Source organism: Hippopotamus amphibius, chromosome 14 (assembly GCF_030028045.1).
Source record: "Hippopotamus amphibius kiboko isolate mHipAmp2 chromosome 14, mHipAmp2.hap2, whole genome shotgun sequence".
NCBI classification, from domain to species: Eukaryota; Metazoa; Chordata; class Mammalia; order Artiodactyla; family Hippopotamidae; genus Hippopotamus; species Hippopotamus amphibius.
The window spans coordinates 59,975,402-59,989,660 of NC_080199.1; positions in this window are offsets into that span (position 1 = coordinate 59,975,402).

Genomic DNA, 14,259 nt, shown 5'->3' on the forward strand with positions numbered 1-14,259 from the left:
CAAGCTATCTTCTATTTAAAAGTTGATCTTCTGTGTCAATTTGCCTGCAGGGAAAGGAGATGCTGACCAGTCAATATGAGCATTCCAACCTACTCCACTCCCCCAAAGTTATATGTCTCATAGTCAATAGTAATAAATTATCATTCTTGCTTATATATGAATCCCCAGCGAGTTCCATCAGATTAAATCAGATCCTGTAATAGGGAGAATGATGGTCCCCCAAAGATGTCCACATCCTAATCCCCAGAACCTGTGGTTATGTTGCACAGCAAGGGGGATTTGGGTTGCAGATAGAAATAAGGCTGCTGACCAACTAACCCAGATGATGCTCAAGGGCCCAGTGTAATGACAAGGGTCCTTATAAGTAAAAGAGGGAGGCGGGGAACTCAAAGTGATGCAAGTGATGAAGCTTCAACCAGCCATCATTGGCTTTCAAGATGAAAGGAGGCCATGAGCCAAAGAACTGCAGACAAGATCTGGAAGCTGGGGGACTTCCCCACCGGTCTAGTGGTAAAGAATCTGCCTTCCGACGCAGGGGACGTGGGTTCAACTAAGATCCCACACACTGAGGGGCAGCTAAGCCCACGTGCCACAACTACTGAGTTCATGAGCTACAAACTACAGAGCCCATGCACCCTGGAGCCTGTGTGCCACAACGAGAGAGAGAAAACCCGCATGCCACAACTAGAGAGAAGCCTATGTGCCACAACGAAGATCCCGCGTGCCGCAGCTAAGACCTTATGCAGCCAAAAGAATAATAATAATAATAATTAATAAATATTTTTTAAATGTCTTTAAAAAAAAAGATCTAGAAGCTGGGAGAGACACGGGAATGGATTCTTCCCTGGAGCTCCCAGAAGGAACGTAGCCCAGGGGACACCTTGATTGTAACCCCGTGAGACCCAATTTAGATTTCTGACCCTCAAAACTGTACAGTGACAAATGTATACGGTTTTAAGCCACTAAATTCTTAATATTGTAAATCAGCAATAGGAGACTGCTACAGCTCTGTGATAGGAAACTATTACTATTTATAGCAATAGGAAACTGGTACAGACCCGGAGAGACTGACTGACTTTGGTTGCACTGATGAAATGCAGTTCCTGGAGCTGCAGTGTGGTATCCCTGACAAATGGGTTCCTGGACTCCCCTGATGAGATCTCAGTGTTTTTTTTCCCTCCCTCTGATCAACAAAGTACTCTGAATATAATATAGGCTCTTAAAACTATTTGTTGAATCAATGAGCTTTTGGCAAAATATAGAGCCTGTGAGCCATAACTGGTGTAGTATTGATCGTCAGAAAAATTTGAGGCTGAATCATCTCTCTCTCTCTATGACTAGTTGTGAGGGAATGCCTCTATTACCAAGAAATTGGTAGTTAAATTAAATGGACTTGAAGTAACAGAGAATTTGTGATGATCATAGCCAGCTGTCTTTTCCACTTACAGGGAAAATGTCGATTCAATTAAAAAAATCAGTGCCTAGTCTTAGCCTCCAGTAGTAACTTCCCTCCTGCAAGAGGAAGCTTCATTTCTATTCTGAGGCATGTGAAGGCCCTTTAGGCTGGCTGGTGGAAGAGCTTGTGACATTCCTGTCAACACAGCTGAAACCCATACCATGTCCAACACTAAACACTAGGCGTACTTGAAGAAGGAAAGGCAAGTAGAGCACATCAATGAATCATAACAACATTTGGTCAGCTAAGAAGGGCTCCCAAGAGTCCCGTTGTCATTCTCTGGTGTTGGAGCTGCTGTCAGAGAGTCAAACCAAGTGTAAATAAAAAGGTCCCTTGGAAAATGCCATCAGTTGAAAGTTGCTGACTCAAGAACCCTCCTGGGAAGAGATGTGCATCTCAAATCAAGCTGTGTGCAGAGCTGATGCCCTGACCTGGCCACATTCACACTCACTGGGCTCCTATAGGCCAGGAGACCTCTTTTGCATGTTCATTGTTCCTAACTGGTGCTATATTTCTTTGGCTTTAGGACACTCCTATTTCAGTTCACAGAAATATATGCAACACATAGAGCAAAAAGAAAGCCTGGCTGGTTCCCACAGCTGCTCTAAGTTGAATTTGGCTAGACTATAAGAGGGGAGAGTAGGGAGAGGTGGCTGGAGACTGAGTCTAAAGCCACATTAAGGAGTTGGAGCCTTATCCTGATGGCAGTGGGAGCTACTAAAGGGTTCTGAACAGTGGGACTGATGTTTGCATTTTCCTTCCTTGGTGATCTAATATTTCTTAAGTTCTCAAACTTTGATGTACATAGGAATTACCTTGAATCTTTGTAAAATGCAGATTTGGATCCAGTAGCTCTCGGGTGGGGCCCCAGATGCTACAACAAGCTCATGGGTGATGCCAGAGCTGCTGAGCCGTGGACCACGCTTTCAGTAGCAAAGGCCTAACAGTATCACTTGTCTGCATCCACCACTGATTTTTTTCAGAGCCTGCAGGAAGGCAAGGGAGCAGCTGGATGGCACACACAAAGCTCTTTTCCATCCTCAAAATAGCTGTGTGTTTTCCCGGGGTGACCTAATAGCCCAGGCAAGAACATTGTGACAATGTCCTTGGCCATTCATTCTGTGCACTTCATTTGTTCCGGACTATTACTCAGGCTCTCTGCACTTTCGGCTCAGAACTCTCTGTCTCATCTTGCTCTCCATGTGCTTAGTTACCAAATAGGCATTGAAATTCCTTTTTCCTGCTGTCTTTAGCAGGATAAATTTCTCTGATTCTTGAGGATGATACCAAGCCAAGAACATCACATTCTTCAAAAGTACCACTGTGCTGTGCTTTGGATAATTTAGGGAAGCAAAGGAAGGCTGCAGATAAATAAATTAGCTTCCTTTAAACTGATATTACAGAGAGAAACACAGGACTCGTATAGCCTTTGTTCTGGCAATATAGCATACATATACACCATTGTATACTATAAATGAAGTGATAAATGTAAAGTATTTAGCACAGCGTCTATCTAGCACACAGGAAGCATCCAATAGATGGTAGCTATTATTATCGAAATACATACTTTATAGACAGGTCGTGAGAGTGAAGTAAGGTAACGTGAAAAGCACTTAGACTAGCACATGGTAGACGCTGATCACACTATAGCCATCACGTGGTGATGATGGTGACAATAAGGGAAGGAAGAGGGTACGATGATGATAAGCTTACCTTCCCTCTTCTGCCAATAGAATTACCTTCCTACGATGAGACTTTGGGAAGATTAAGGAGATGAGGTAATTTGCTTAAACACATCTCAACAACCAGCAATAGTTACAACGCAACCGAAACCCTTTCTTGGCATTTCTTGAGCATCATCAAAGGTGATCTCACGGGTAACTCTCCCTCCCTCCCCCCGCCTGCTTCGTTGCATTCCTTTGCCCCTCCCCCCCCAACTCATTTACACTCAGAATCGACTCTCAAGCATCCCTCTCTCTCTCCAAATGCCACCTTCTGCATTGGGTTACTCAACTCACCGTGGCTTCCACAGCATTTGACACAGAGCCCATCACACAGGGAGGGGTCAGTGAACATTTGCAAAATTGAATTGAGTTTTATCAGAATATAGAGTTCTCACTCCAAAAGTACTAGAGTAAATGGCTATTTCTTTTTTTTTTTTTTTTTTAAACCTTCAACTTCAGCCACCTCTCTCACCCACCCAAGACAGAAAGGAGCACAAGGAACAGGATGTGGGTGTCTCCTTGACAAAATGACACATCGCTCCTTCCCCATCCTATTGGATTAATTCAGTAGGATGGTGCCAGGGAGTGACCTCAATGAAAGTCAGGGTGCTGTGTGATCCTCTCCAGCTCTGGAGTGCTCCTAACTCCTTAGCGCGTAATGAGATGTTCTTCCACCCAGTGCACAGCCTAGTTTTTCAGGGGTATCCAAGTAACCACAATGATCTTTTTAACTCACTACCAAGGGGAATTGAATCGCGTTGTGCAAATTAACCTCTCCTCTTCACCTCTATCAACCCAGATACACATGTACATCCACTCTCGCTATACGGATGAGAGAAAGCTCCTATCATTGCTTCCTCAGATCACATTACAGCAGCAGAATCCTCAGAGGCATCTGTCCCTAAGGCAAATATAGTAGCCTATGAGGTAACACTTCTATAAAAAAAAAAAAGAAGAAGAAAAAAGCTTATTCTGGAGTTCAAGAGAGTTTTGCAATCCCTTTAAATATCACGATAACAAAAATCAAGATACAGTCATAAAGACAACATTTTCTTATTTGTAATTACAGAATTCATAAAGTTATAAAAATTGTGCTAAACAAACATTTACTAATTTGCTTTTATTGGAAAGAAAACAATAGAATTGAATCACACTTGCCTGGCGAATCCATGAAAGAAGGCTACCTTGCCCATGTGGGTTTGGTTGAAGTGCCCAGGGGCGTAATTCTAAAAGCAACTCAAATTCCCTAAATTAGTTATATGCTTGTGACTATTTTTTTCTTTCTTGTCAAGTTTAAATGGCTTCAAAATTTACTTCAACACATTTCAACAACCAGCAAAAGTTACAACGCAACCAAAACCCTTTCTTTGCATTTCTTGAGGATCATCAAAGATGATCAACTGGGCTTCCCTGGTGGTGAAGTGGTTAAGAGTCCGCCTACCAATGCAGGGGACACGGGTTCGATCCCTGGTCTGGGAAGATCCCACATGCCGCGGAGCAACTAAGCCCATGTGCCACAACTACTAAGCCCACGCGCCACAGCTACTGAGCCCATGTGCCACAACTACTGATGCCCATGTGCCTAGAGCCTGTGCTCCACAACAAGAGAAGCCACTGCAATGAGAAGCCAGCGCACCACAATGAAGAGTAGCCCCTGCTCTCCACAACTAGAGAAAGCCCACGTGCAGCAACGAAGACCCAACACAGCCAATAAATAAATTAATTTTTTTAAAAAAGATGATCAACTCATTAACTATCCACCCACTTCATTGCTTTCCTTCACCCTCCCCAATTCATTTATGCCCAGAATCTACTCCTAAGCATCCCTCTCTCTCTCCAAATGCCACCTACACTCTCTCTCAACACACAAGCCAAACTACTTTTGGCTTCTCTCTTTTATATTATATAAACATTTTAGACCCTTTCCAAACAAGCAAGACTCGTTATATAAGTGACAAAGTGGGAGAAACTAAATGGGCAAATACCGGATTTGTTTTATTGGGTGCATATGGTGAGGAAAGACCGGAATACTTACTCGCTGATAATTTTTTGGTCCATCAGATATAATTGTATGCAATATACCTTTTCACCTCCCAGGAACTTTAAAATTTTATGTGGCTTTATAATCTAGTTACTATATTAAACTGTATGAAACTTGGGTCTTCTTTTCCTTCCAATCTCAGAAAGACAGTATAACTCACTAGTGAATGCAAAAGGCTTCCACTGATTAATTGATTAAGGGAACAAAAGAGAAAGTCCAAACACAGACTCAGAGATCTATGGTCACTTGATTGACAACAAAGATGCCACTGCAGTTCAGTGGGGGCAAGTACGGTCCTTTCAGACAAATATAAATGGTGCCGGGGCAATTTGATTGCATGTGGAATAAAACTGAACATTGACCTCCACCTCACACAACACACAAAAATTCGCTCGAGATGGATCATAGATCTTAATGGAAAAGGTAGAACAATAAGCCTTCTTTTAAAAAACATATAGGAGAATGAATACCTTCATGATTTGAAACTAAACAAGAGGGACTTCCTAGGTGGCACAGTGGTTAAGAATCCGCCTGCCATTGCAGGGGACACGGGTTCAATCCCTGCTCCCGGAAGATCCCACATGCCTCAGGGCAACTATGCCGGTGCGCCACAACTACTGAGCCCATGTGCCGCAATTACTGAAGCCCGAGCACCTACAGCCCGTGCTCTGCAACAAGAGAAGCCACCACAACAAGGAGCCCATGCACCACCATGAAGAGTAGCCCCTGCTCGCAGCAACTAGAGGAAGCCCACGTGCAGCAACAAAGACCCAAAGCAGCCAATAAATAAATTAATTTAAAAAAAAGAGAAAGTGAATAAGTATTACATAATCAGGAACAAAGAAGCACTCATCATTAAAGATACGACTGCTATTTGAAATAATGTATTCAATAATACCTATAGTTCAGCTGTCTTTTGTACTAGCTGTGGTTTGTATTTATTAGAGAATCACAATGGATGGTGAATGACTGCTCAGATGGACCCAGATGCTCACACACACAAAGCCTTACATTTGACATTGATTTTGTAGCTGCATTACAGTTGCAAAATACCAGACCCTTGCCCAACTCATGATTTACAAGAGAGAACAAAAAAGAGGAATCAATTGTGCTTTTAGAATCCCCCTAAAAAGGCCATAGGACAGCAAGGAAACAGGGGCTCAGTGCATAGAGCTCTTGATGAAGGTGTCAGCATAACTTGAGTCATGGGACCCTCCCAGTTACTGGAGTGATGATCTGGTTTTTCTCAAACTTTTTTCAGCAGGTGATTCACCATCAGACTTAAGGATGAACTTGCTGACATTAAAGATTGGTGGTTCTGAGGAAGTCTTGAAATAAAATGCGAGGTCATCATCTGTGCAGTGGTACACTGGATTCCTCTATTAGAAAAAGAGAACAAAAAGGTAGATGATTTCTGAAAGCCCTGTGACACCATGATTCTTTATTATTATTATTATTTTTTTTGGCTGCACTCTTCACCATGCAGAACTTCCCTGACTAGGGATCAAACCAGTGTCCCCTGCAGTGTAAGCGTGGAGTCTTAGCCACTGGACCACCAGGGAAGTCCTAGTCTTTATTACTTTAACTGTTTTATCCCCAAGCTAAAAATGTATGTCACACATGATTCATTGACTTCATTTACCATCTTATCCATTTTAGTTTCTTCCATAAATCCTCATCTTCCTCTTACGGTTTCTGGTTCCCTCCTCAAATCTTTTCAAAGTGAAATGAGAACAAGCTGAAACAGGATGGGTATAGAATCCCAGCCTCTCCTCCGCAGCCAGGAGTCTTCCCCTCAGTTCCGTTTCCGAAAGGTTGAGCTGGGCGTTTAGTGCTGGGGCTCAGAGACAGACATCTGTAGGTTCCCATCCTCCTTGCCATTTACCAGCTACATGCCTTGAGCAAGATGCTTCTCTCTGAGCCTTACTTCCCTTCTTTGCAAAATGGACATGACACCAATACCACGTAGCATGTAACATTAGACATCCAGATCTTTGCATAGCGTCTGGCATGGGGAAGGTAACTATTCGTACGGTGATCACCCCTCCTTCGTGCACCAGAGCTATGCTCTATTCTTGCCCTACAATCATACTCCTTAAGATTCAACCCCCAAATGCCTCATGTTCCTTCCGACTCCCCTTAACTCCTAGAATCTACGCTTCCCAGTGTCCCAAACACTAGTGTATATCACATGACTATGGACACTAAGAAAAAATGGGCACCCTTGATAGCCTGAGATGCAAGTTTGAAGATGTGGGGTCCTCTTTATCCCACCCTTTTGCTGAATATCATGAATGGAAAAGTATAATAACTTGCCTAAATTTGTCTATCACTATCGGAATGCATTTCTCAGAGATAGGCTAAGGACTAATGGGGACTACTTTTTTCCTGTCAAGAACACAGAGCAATAAATGGTATAAATGATGTATGTTTATTAGACATCAGGCATGACATTCAAGGGCTCTAAGCCTCCGTTTGTTTCTTTGTAAAGCATGCTGCATGAGAAGAGTATCTAGTTCAGTAGGGTGATTGTGAATATTAAAATAGATCTATGAATATTTAGTATAGCCTATCAGACCATAAGCACTCGAAACATTATTGATTCCTAATGATGATAATCTCATTATAACTTAATTTCCCCATCTGTAAAAGAGGATGATATTACCTGTTATATAGTTTTTTATGAATATTAGATAATATTTTAAAGTATGTGTGGTACAGAATTTCTGATACACTGTAAGACCTTAATAAATGTTAGTTTTTTAAAACATACGTTTGCTAGTCATTTGCTTCAGTAGCCATGTAGACACACACACATCTGCACACACATTTCCCCTGGTCAGCACTGATACTGTTAAACAAGGAAAATCTATATCTTGTTTCATGAATCTGTGCAGACGCTTGAGGTCTTTGGAAAGGCTCGGGCCCAGTCGTAGAGATATGTGCCGTCACACTCATTGGATAGATAAAAAAATGAGTATTCTTTTTCATGTATTCTGTTCCTTGAATAAAATTATACTAGGAGTTTTGTAATAACCTACAAGAGAGAATAATCTGAAAGAGAATAGATATATACATATAACTGGATCACTTTGCTGTGCACCTGAAACTAACACAACATTGTAACTACATCAACTATACCTCAATAAAAAAAAAAATACATACATAAATAAATAAATTCCTGGAACCACCAAAAAAATTATACTTGGTGGGAAAAAGAGCAGTTTCTATTATCCTGTGTCCCTTGATTTTTCTTCTTTAATCCAGATGGAAATCATACACCACATAATCTGTTTGAAGCACAGATTTCTCTGTAATGTTGTTCTCTCTCCTCGAGTCTTTGTCATAAAAAGCCATTCACTTTCCATCTAATTTCTCATAAAGCCCAACTGGTGTGGTCTTTGTCCCAGTCCACCAGACCTCAGGTCATTCCCCTCTTAGTGAATCAACATCACCCTTTTTCTGCAGACTTTTATGTTTAGATTTATGACTAACTTGGTGATGTGGTAATGTGTCCCAAAATGCCTTTTTTTTTTTAAACAAAGAAGCATTTGTTTAAGCAGCTAAATATAGTAACTACTCAATACATTTTCCCTCATCCACATACTTTTAGGAAAGGAACTGTGTTCTGTGTTAACGACACAAAGCAATGGAATATAAATGATGTTTATTTGATCTTGGGCAAGATGGTTAAGGTCTCTAAACCTCAATTAAAAACAAAGATTTTTTTTTTTAATGTTTATGCTCTTTATTAGAATATAATTGCTTTACACTCTTGTACCAGCTTTTGAGGTACACCAGAGTGAATCAGCTGTATTTATACATATATCCCCATATCCCCTCCCTCCCACGTCTCCCTACCTCCCTCCCTGTCCTGGCCCTCCAAGGCATCACGCATCATCGAGTTGATCTCCCTTTGTTATACAGCAACTTCCCACTAGCTATCTATTTTACAGTTGGTAGTATATATATGTCTGTGCTACTCTCTCACTTCGTCCCAGCTTCCCCTTCGCCCCTCCCAACTCCGTGTCCTCCTCAATTTGAAAATCAAAATAGACAGTATGAATATTTAGTACAGTTCTGTTTTTGCTTTAGACAACTAATTAAATATTCAAGGCATCTGAATCATAGGAAAGAAAGTCTTCCTGTTTCCCGTATAGTTACCACGCATTTATTCATGTGGTCACCATTTCCAGTGCTCTGCATTCCTCTGCGTAGATCCAGGTAGAGCTGAAGTAGAGCGTAGGGCCACCACGTCCCCACAGTTCCCGTCTCAGCCCACACTGTGAGTGCAAGTCCGAGGAAATCTCTAGACTTCCTGGGAGGAATCCCCTCAACGCCAGCACATGGTTGTTCCCCAGTTAAGGAGGGTGTTCGATGGAGTTGTAAGCAAATGAGCACCTTCGAGTTATTCTTGGGCATCAGTTACCTTCTGGCAATGATGATGCCATTGACCCACTAAAGGAAAGGGACTTCGAGCTGCTTCTCCAACAGTTACCGGTGTCTTTCCTTCTTTCTTCCTTCTTTCCTTCTTCCTTCCTTCTTTCCTTCCTTCCTTCCTTCCTTTCCTTCTTTCTTTCTTTGTTTTTGGCTGCGAGGCACGCAGGATCTTAGTTCCTGGACCAGGAATCACACCTGCACCCCCTGCAGTAGAAGCTCAGAGTCTTAACCACTGGACAACCCGGGAAGTCCTGGCTTTTCTTTTACAGATGGCTGTGTAGATTTGGGGTAGCATGTGGCCAAGAAATCAAAGTGAACAGTTTGCAAAAAACGATCAAAGATATCTTCCCGGCCTTATCAACATCTACGTTCCTCACCTTCACTAGTGTTCTAGAAAATAGATTAGATGCTTTGGGAGTGACAATTCTTTGAAATGTTAAAATGTGGATTTTTTTCCTGATTTTAAGTAAAATATATCCATGGTAGGATAGCTAGAATGGAAAAATATTCTAAATTTCTAAATCATATGTAATCCTACAACTTATAGACAACCACTCAATATAAGTGGTTGTCTATATTTTATATTTTTACACAAAATTTTATACAAAAATTTTATATTTTTGTATATATATGTACAAATATGTTATATTGTATAGGCATATGTATACACGCATATGTACAAATATGTTATATTGTATAGGCATATGTATACACGCATATTACAAAATGGGAAATCACCTTGTATATACAGTATTATCCAGTTTTTAAAAATAATATTATAGCACCAGCATTTCTACATTTCATGAAATATCTTTAAAAATACCTGATTTTGAGTGACTGCGTAATAGTCCGTCACATGATTGATCCAAGATTTATTTAACCAACACTCACTGCTTCAGACAATAAAATTATCATTCCACTGCAGGGAATCTTAGAGAAAGAAAAAAGGCATCTCGGGTACTGCCTAATGTATATTCTCTTCCAGGGGATATGATTTGCTCTCTTGATGTATAGCGTGGGTCAAGCTCTGTTTATATAGTTAGAGACCAAAGGATACCTTAATGGTTTAAATACCTGAAGTGGAAGATGTACAAGAAATGACAGCAAATAGGTAATTTGACTGGGTCTCCACTTTTTTCACAACCCCTAAATTTTGCCTTGAATGGGGTCACACGATAACTGATGTGTTTGCCTATGGAGATGAACACTTGGTAAGTTTTTACATTGATTCTCATATCTAGTTTTTCCGTTCACATATTCCCGGAGGACCCTAAAGAATAAAAGCCCTGTCAGTGAATGAACTGTCTGTTTATTTGATAAACTAACTCCTACCATGTGTTGCTATTCCTCTTGGCCATGCTGAGTTGTAGACGAATGAACTCTAATGTGAGAAGAGATTCGTATTTACAGTTGAATGAAAGTTGAAATACATTTAAACTAAATGTATTTTTTAGATTCTACATGTAAGTAATATCATACAGTATTTATCTTTCTCTGTCTCATATCACTTAGCATAATTCCCTCCAAGTCCATCCATGGTGCTGCAAATGACAAAATTTCATCCTTTTTTATGGCTGACTAGTATTCCATTGTATATATGTACCACATCTTCTTAAACTAGTGGTTACCAATGAGGGGAGGGGGGAGAGGCAATACGGGGTGGGAGTGGGAGGTACAAACTATTGGGTGTAAGATCGGCTCAAGGATGCACAACATGGAGAACACAGCCAATATTTTGTAATAGTTGTACATGGAGAGTAACCTTTAAAAACTGTATAAGAAATTTTAAAAGACTCAAAAATAAAGCAATACAAAACACAAAAAAATAAGCTAAAGGTAAACTCTTCCCAATAATCTTAAACATACCTAGCTCATCCTTTTATTTTCAAAGGTGAGGTGCTGATTGATTTTCTTCCACCAAAAGTCTTTTCCTGGCATTGCCAAGCTTTGCCCTGAGCCAGCCACACGCTCTGGCCCCTGCCAACCCCTCATACCTGCCACCCCCAGCTGTGAGCTCTGCCTGGCCCTCTGGGGATAGGTTTATGAGGAACCTTCTGCTCACTGCTAGCCTCACTTTAATAACAGTCTCTTATTAATAGAGCAGCTGAGGATGAGAATAATTGACTATAAAACACTAATAACTGCAAACATCTCAGTATCCTTATCCAGAACCCTCAAAGGAAGCCATATACCAAGCTGCACACTTTTGAAACCTGTAAAGCACTGTAGAAGTTAAAGACTCTTTCATTCAATTAAAAAAAAAAAAAGCTGTACTACATTCTGGTGGAGCAGGCATGTACATGGACTAGATTTTATCCAGGGCAAATGGAAATGAAGTGGAACTTTGCTGGAGGGGTGAGAGAGAGGCAGGAGGAGGCGGGAAGGACATCTAACCACTTCACTTCTTTGTGCTGGGATTTTTTTTTTTTCCCCTGCACCCAGCAGCATGCAGGATCTTCATTCCCTGAGGAGGGATGAAACCCGGGCCCCCTGCATTGGGAGCGCAGAGTCTTAACTACTGGACCACCAGGGAAATCCAAGATTTTTCTTTTTCGAATCTGATGGCAGCCAAAGAGAGGACAGAGAAAACACACCTCCCAGCCCCACTTGGGTATGTTCCTGGGTTGCACAGGTAAAATCAGCCCCAAAATTGAACTCCCAGCCCTGACTCTTTGAAGGGTATTTTTACATTAAATTCAGCTGTGTGTAGTTTCCAGAAGCCATGGGACTCTGTCTCTGTGGCTGCTGCAAGCAGCTTTCAGCTGCTTTTGGCAGTCACCCAACCTCCCTCCGAATGGAGCTACCCAACTTGCCTTCGTTCCAGGGAGGAGAGGGCTTGACATGACGTTTGGCTGAGCACAAGAGGTCATTGTAAACTTCATGTTTCGTTTCCTCTTTTTTCCTATATTTGATATCCCGCAAATGGCAACGTGAAACCTCATCTCGCCCATTCCTCATCTTATTGGCAAGAGAATGTTTAGCTGTGCGAGGGGTAGAAACACGAAGGCATCCCGGCTGCATGGCTGTGTTTGAGGATGCTGAGCTGCAGGTTCTTACTCCTGAAAGTAAGAGCATTTTGCTAAGAACGCTTAAATCCAGCCCCTCTTCAGCAGCTGGGAGCCTGGGTAAGAAATAGAACTCGCTGATGCAGCCCTTTGTAACCACCACACACTGGCCAGATTACCAGTGTGCAGAGCACGAATGAGCTCAGAGCAGTGGGTGGATTTACGCAGCGGTTTCTTGGAACCACAATGGAAGCGTCTGACTTGATGGCCAACGTAAGAGGTTTTTATTTTTCATATTATTTTTATTTCATTCTTTGCCTCAGAATGATCACACTCAGAGCTTAAGTCAGTTTTGGGTGACACCACTGATACAGAAAGCCATGTTTGGAACAAGGACAAGAGGCGTGACTTTCATGACTCGTGGCAACTCAGAGAATACTCTCAGACCCTGTTTACAAAATCGTGTGACAGAAACACAACTACACAAACAGGCTTCCCAAGAGACTTCGCTTGAATCAAAAAACTCACATCACTACTTTAGAAAAATTGTTATGTTCTAGAATTAGATGATCTCAATATTCTTTAAGTGATATGAATGTACTCTAGAATTAGGGTACTTCAAAATGCAGTGTGTTCCCTTTGAAAGCCCTAGAGAGAAGCTTCTCTTTATAAGAGATTGATCATTAGTTTCTCCACATTGATTGTTTTTATCCAAGATGGGCCAACTCTTCGATATTCTTTTCCTACCTCAGGACAATGGCCTCTTTGTCTATAGAATAAGAGCTTGTATGTTTACATACTAGGCGCCAATGCACGTCATTAAGCATTTGGGTCTCTATTACAAATGTACAGATGTAGAAAGAAGAAAGCATCTTACATTCTTTGTTTGGTTGAAGCGGTGGGTAGGAGGCAGCTAGGAGGGAGTCAGAGTCTGCGAGACAGAACTGGGTTTACTACCAAGCCATCTGGAAAACATAGCATAAACCCCGCCTGGAAACTGCAAGTCACATTCCAAGGAAGCCTGGACTGAAAAAAGGATGACTTAGCAATAGTGATTCTTGCTAGATCCTGCTAGTACAGGCAGAATGGTAAAAAAGGAGAATGTGTTTTAAGAACAACTTTCTCAGGAAAAAGTGTGACCATCAAAGAAGTAGACATTAAAAAATACATGTTTTGTTTCCATTCATATAAAGTTCAAAATAGACAAAATTCAACTTTATTTTTTAGGGATACATACAGAAGTGGTACCACTACAAAGGAAAATGATGAAATAAACGCAAAAGTCAGGGTGGTGGTTCCCGCTAGGACTTTGGGTGGGGACAGCTTACAACTGGATTGAAGCATCAGGGAGATGCTTGACTGCTCATCATATTCTGTTTTTTAATCTGGATGGTAGCCATATAGGTGCTTCCTATATAATTATTATTTTTTAAATATGTATTTATTTACTTATTTGGTTGCCCTGGGTCTTAGTTGCAGCAGGTGGGCTCCTTAGTTGTGGCATGTGAACTCTTAGTTGCGACATGCATGTGGGATCTAGTTCCCTGACCAGGGATTGAACCTGGGCCCCCTGCATTGGGAACATGGAGTCTT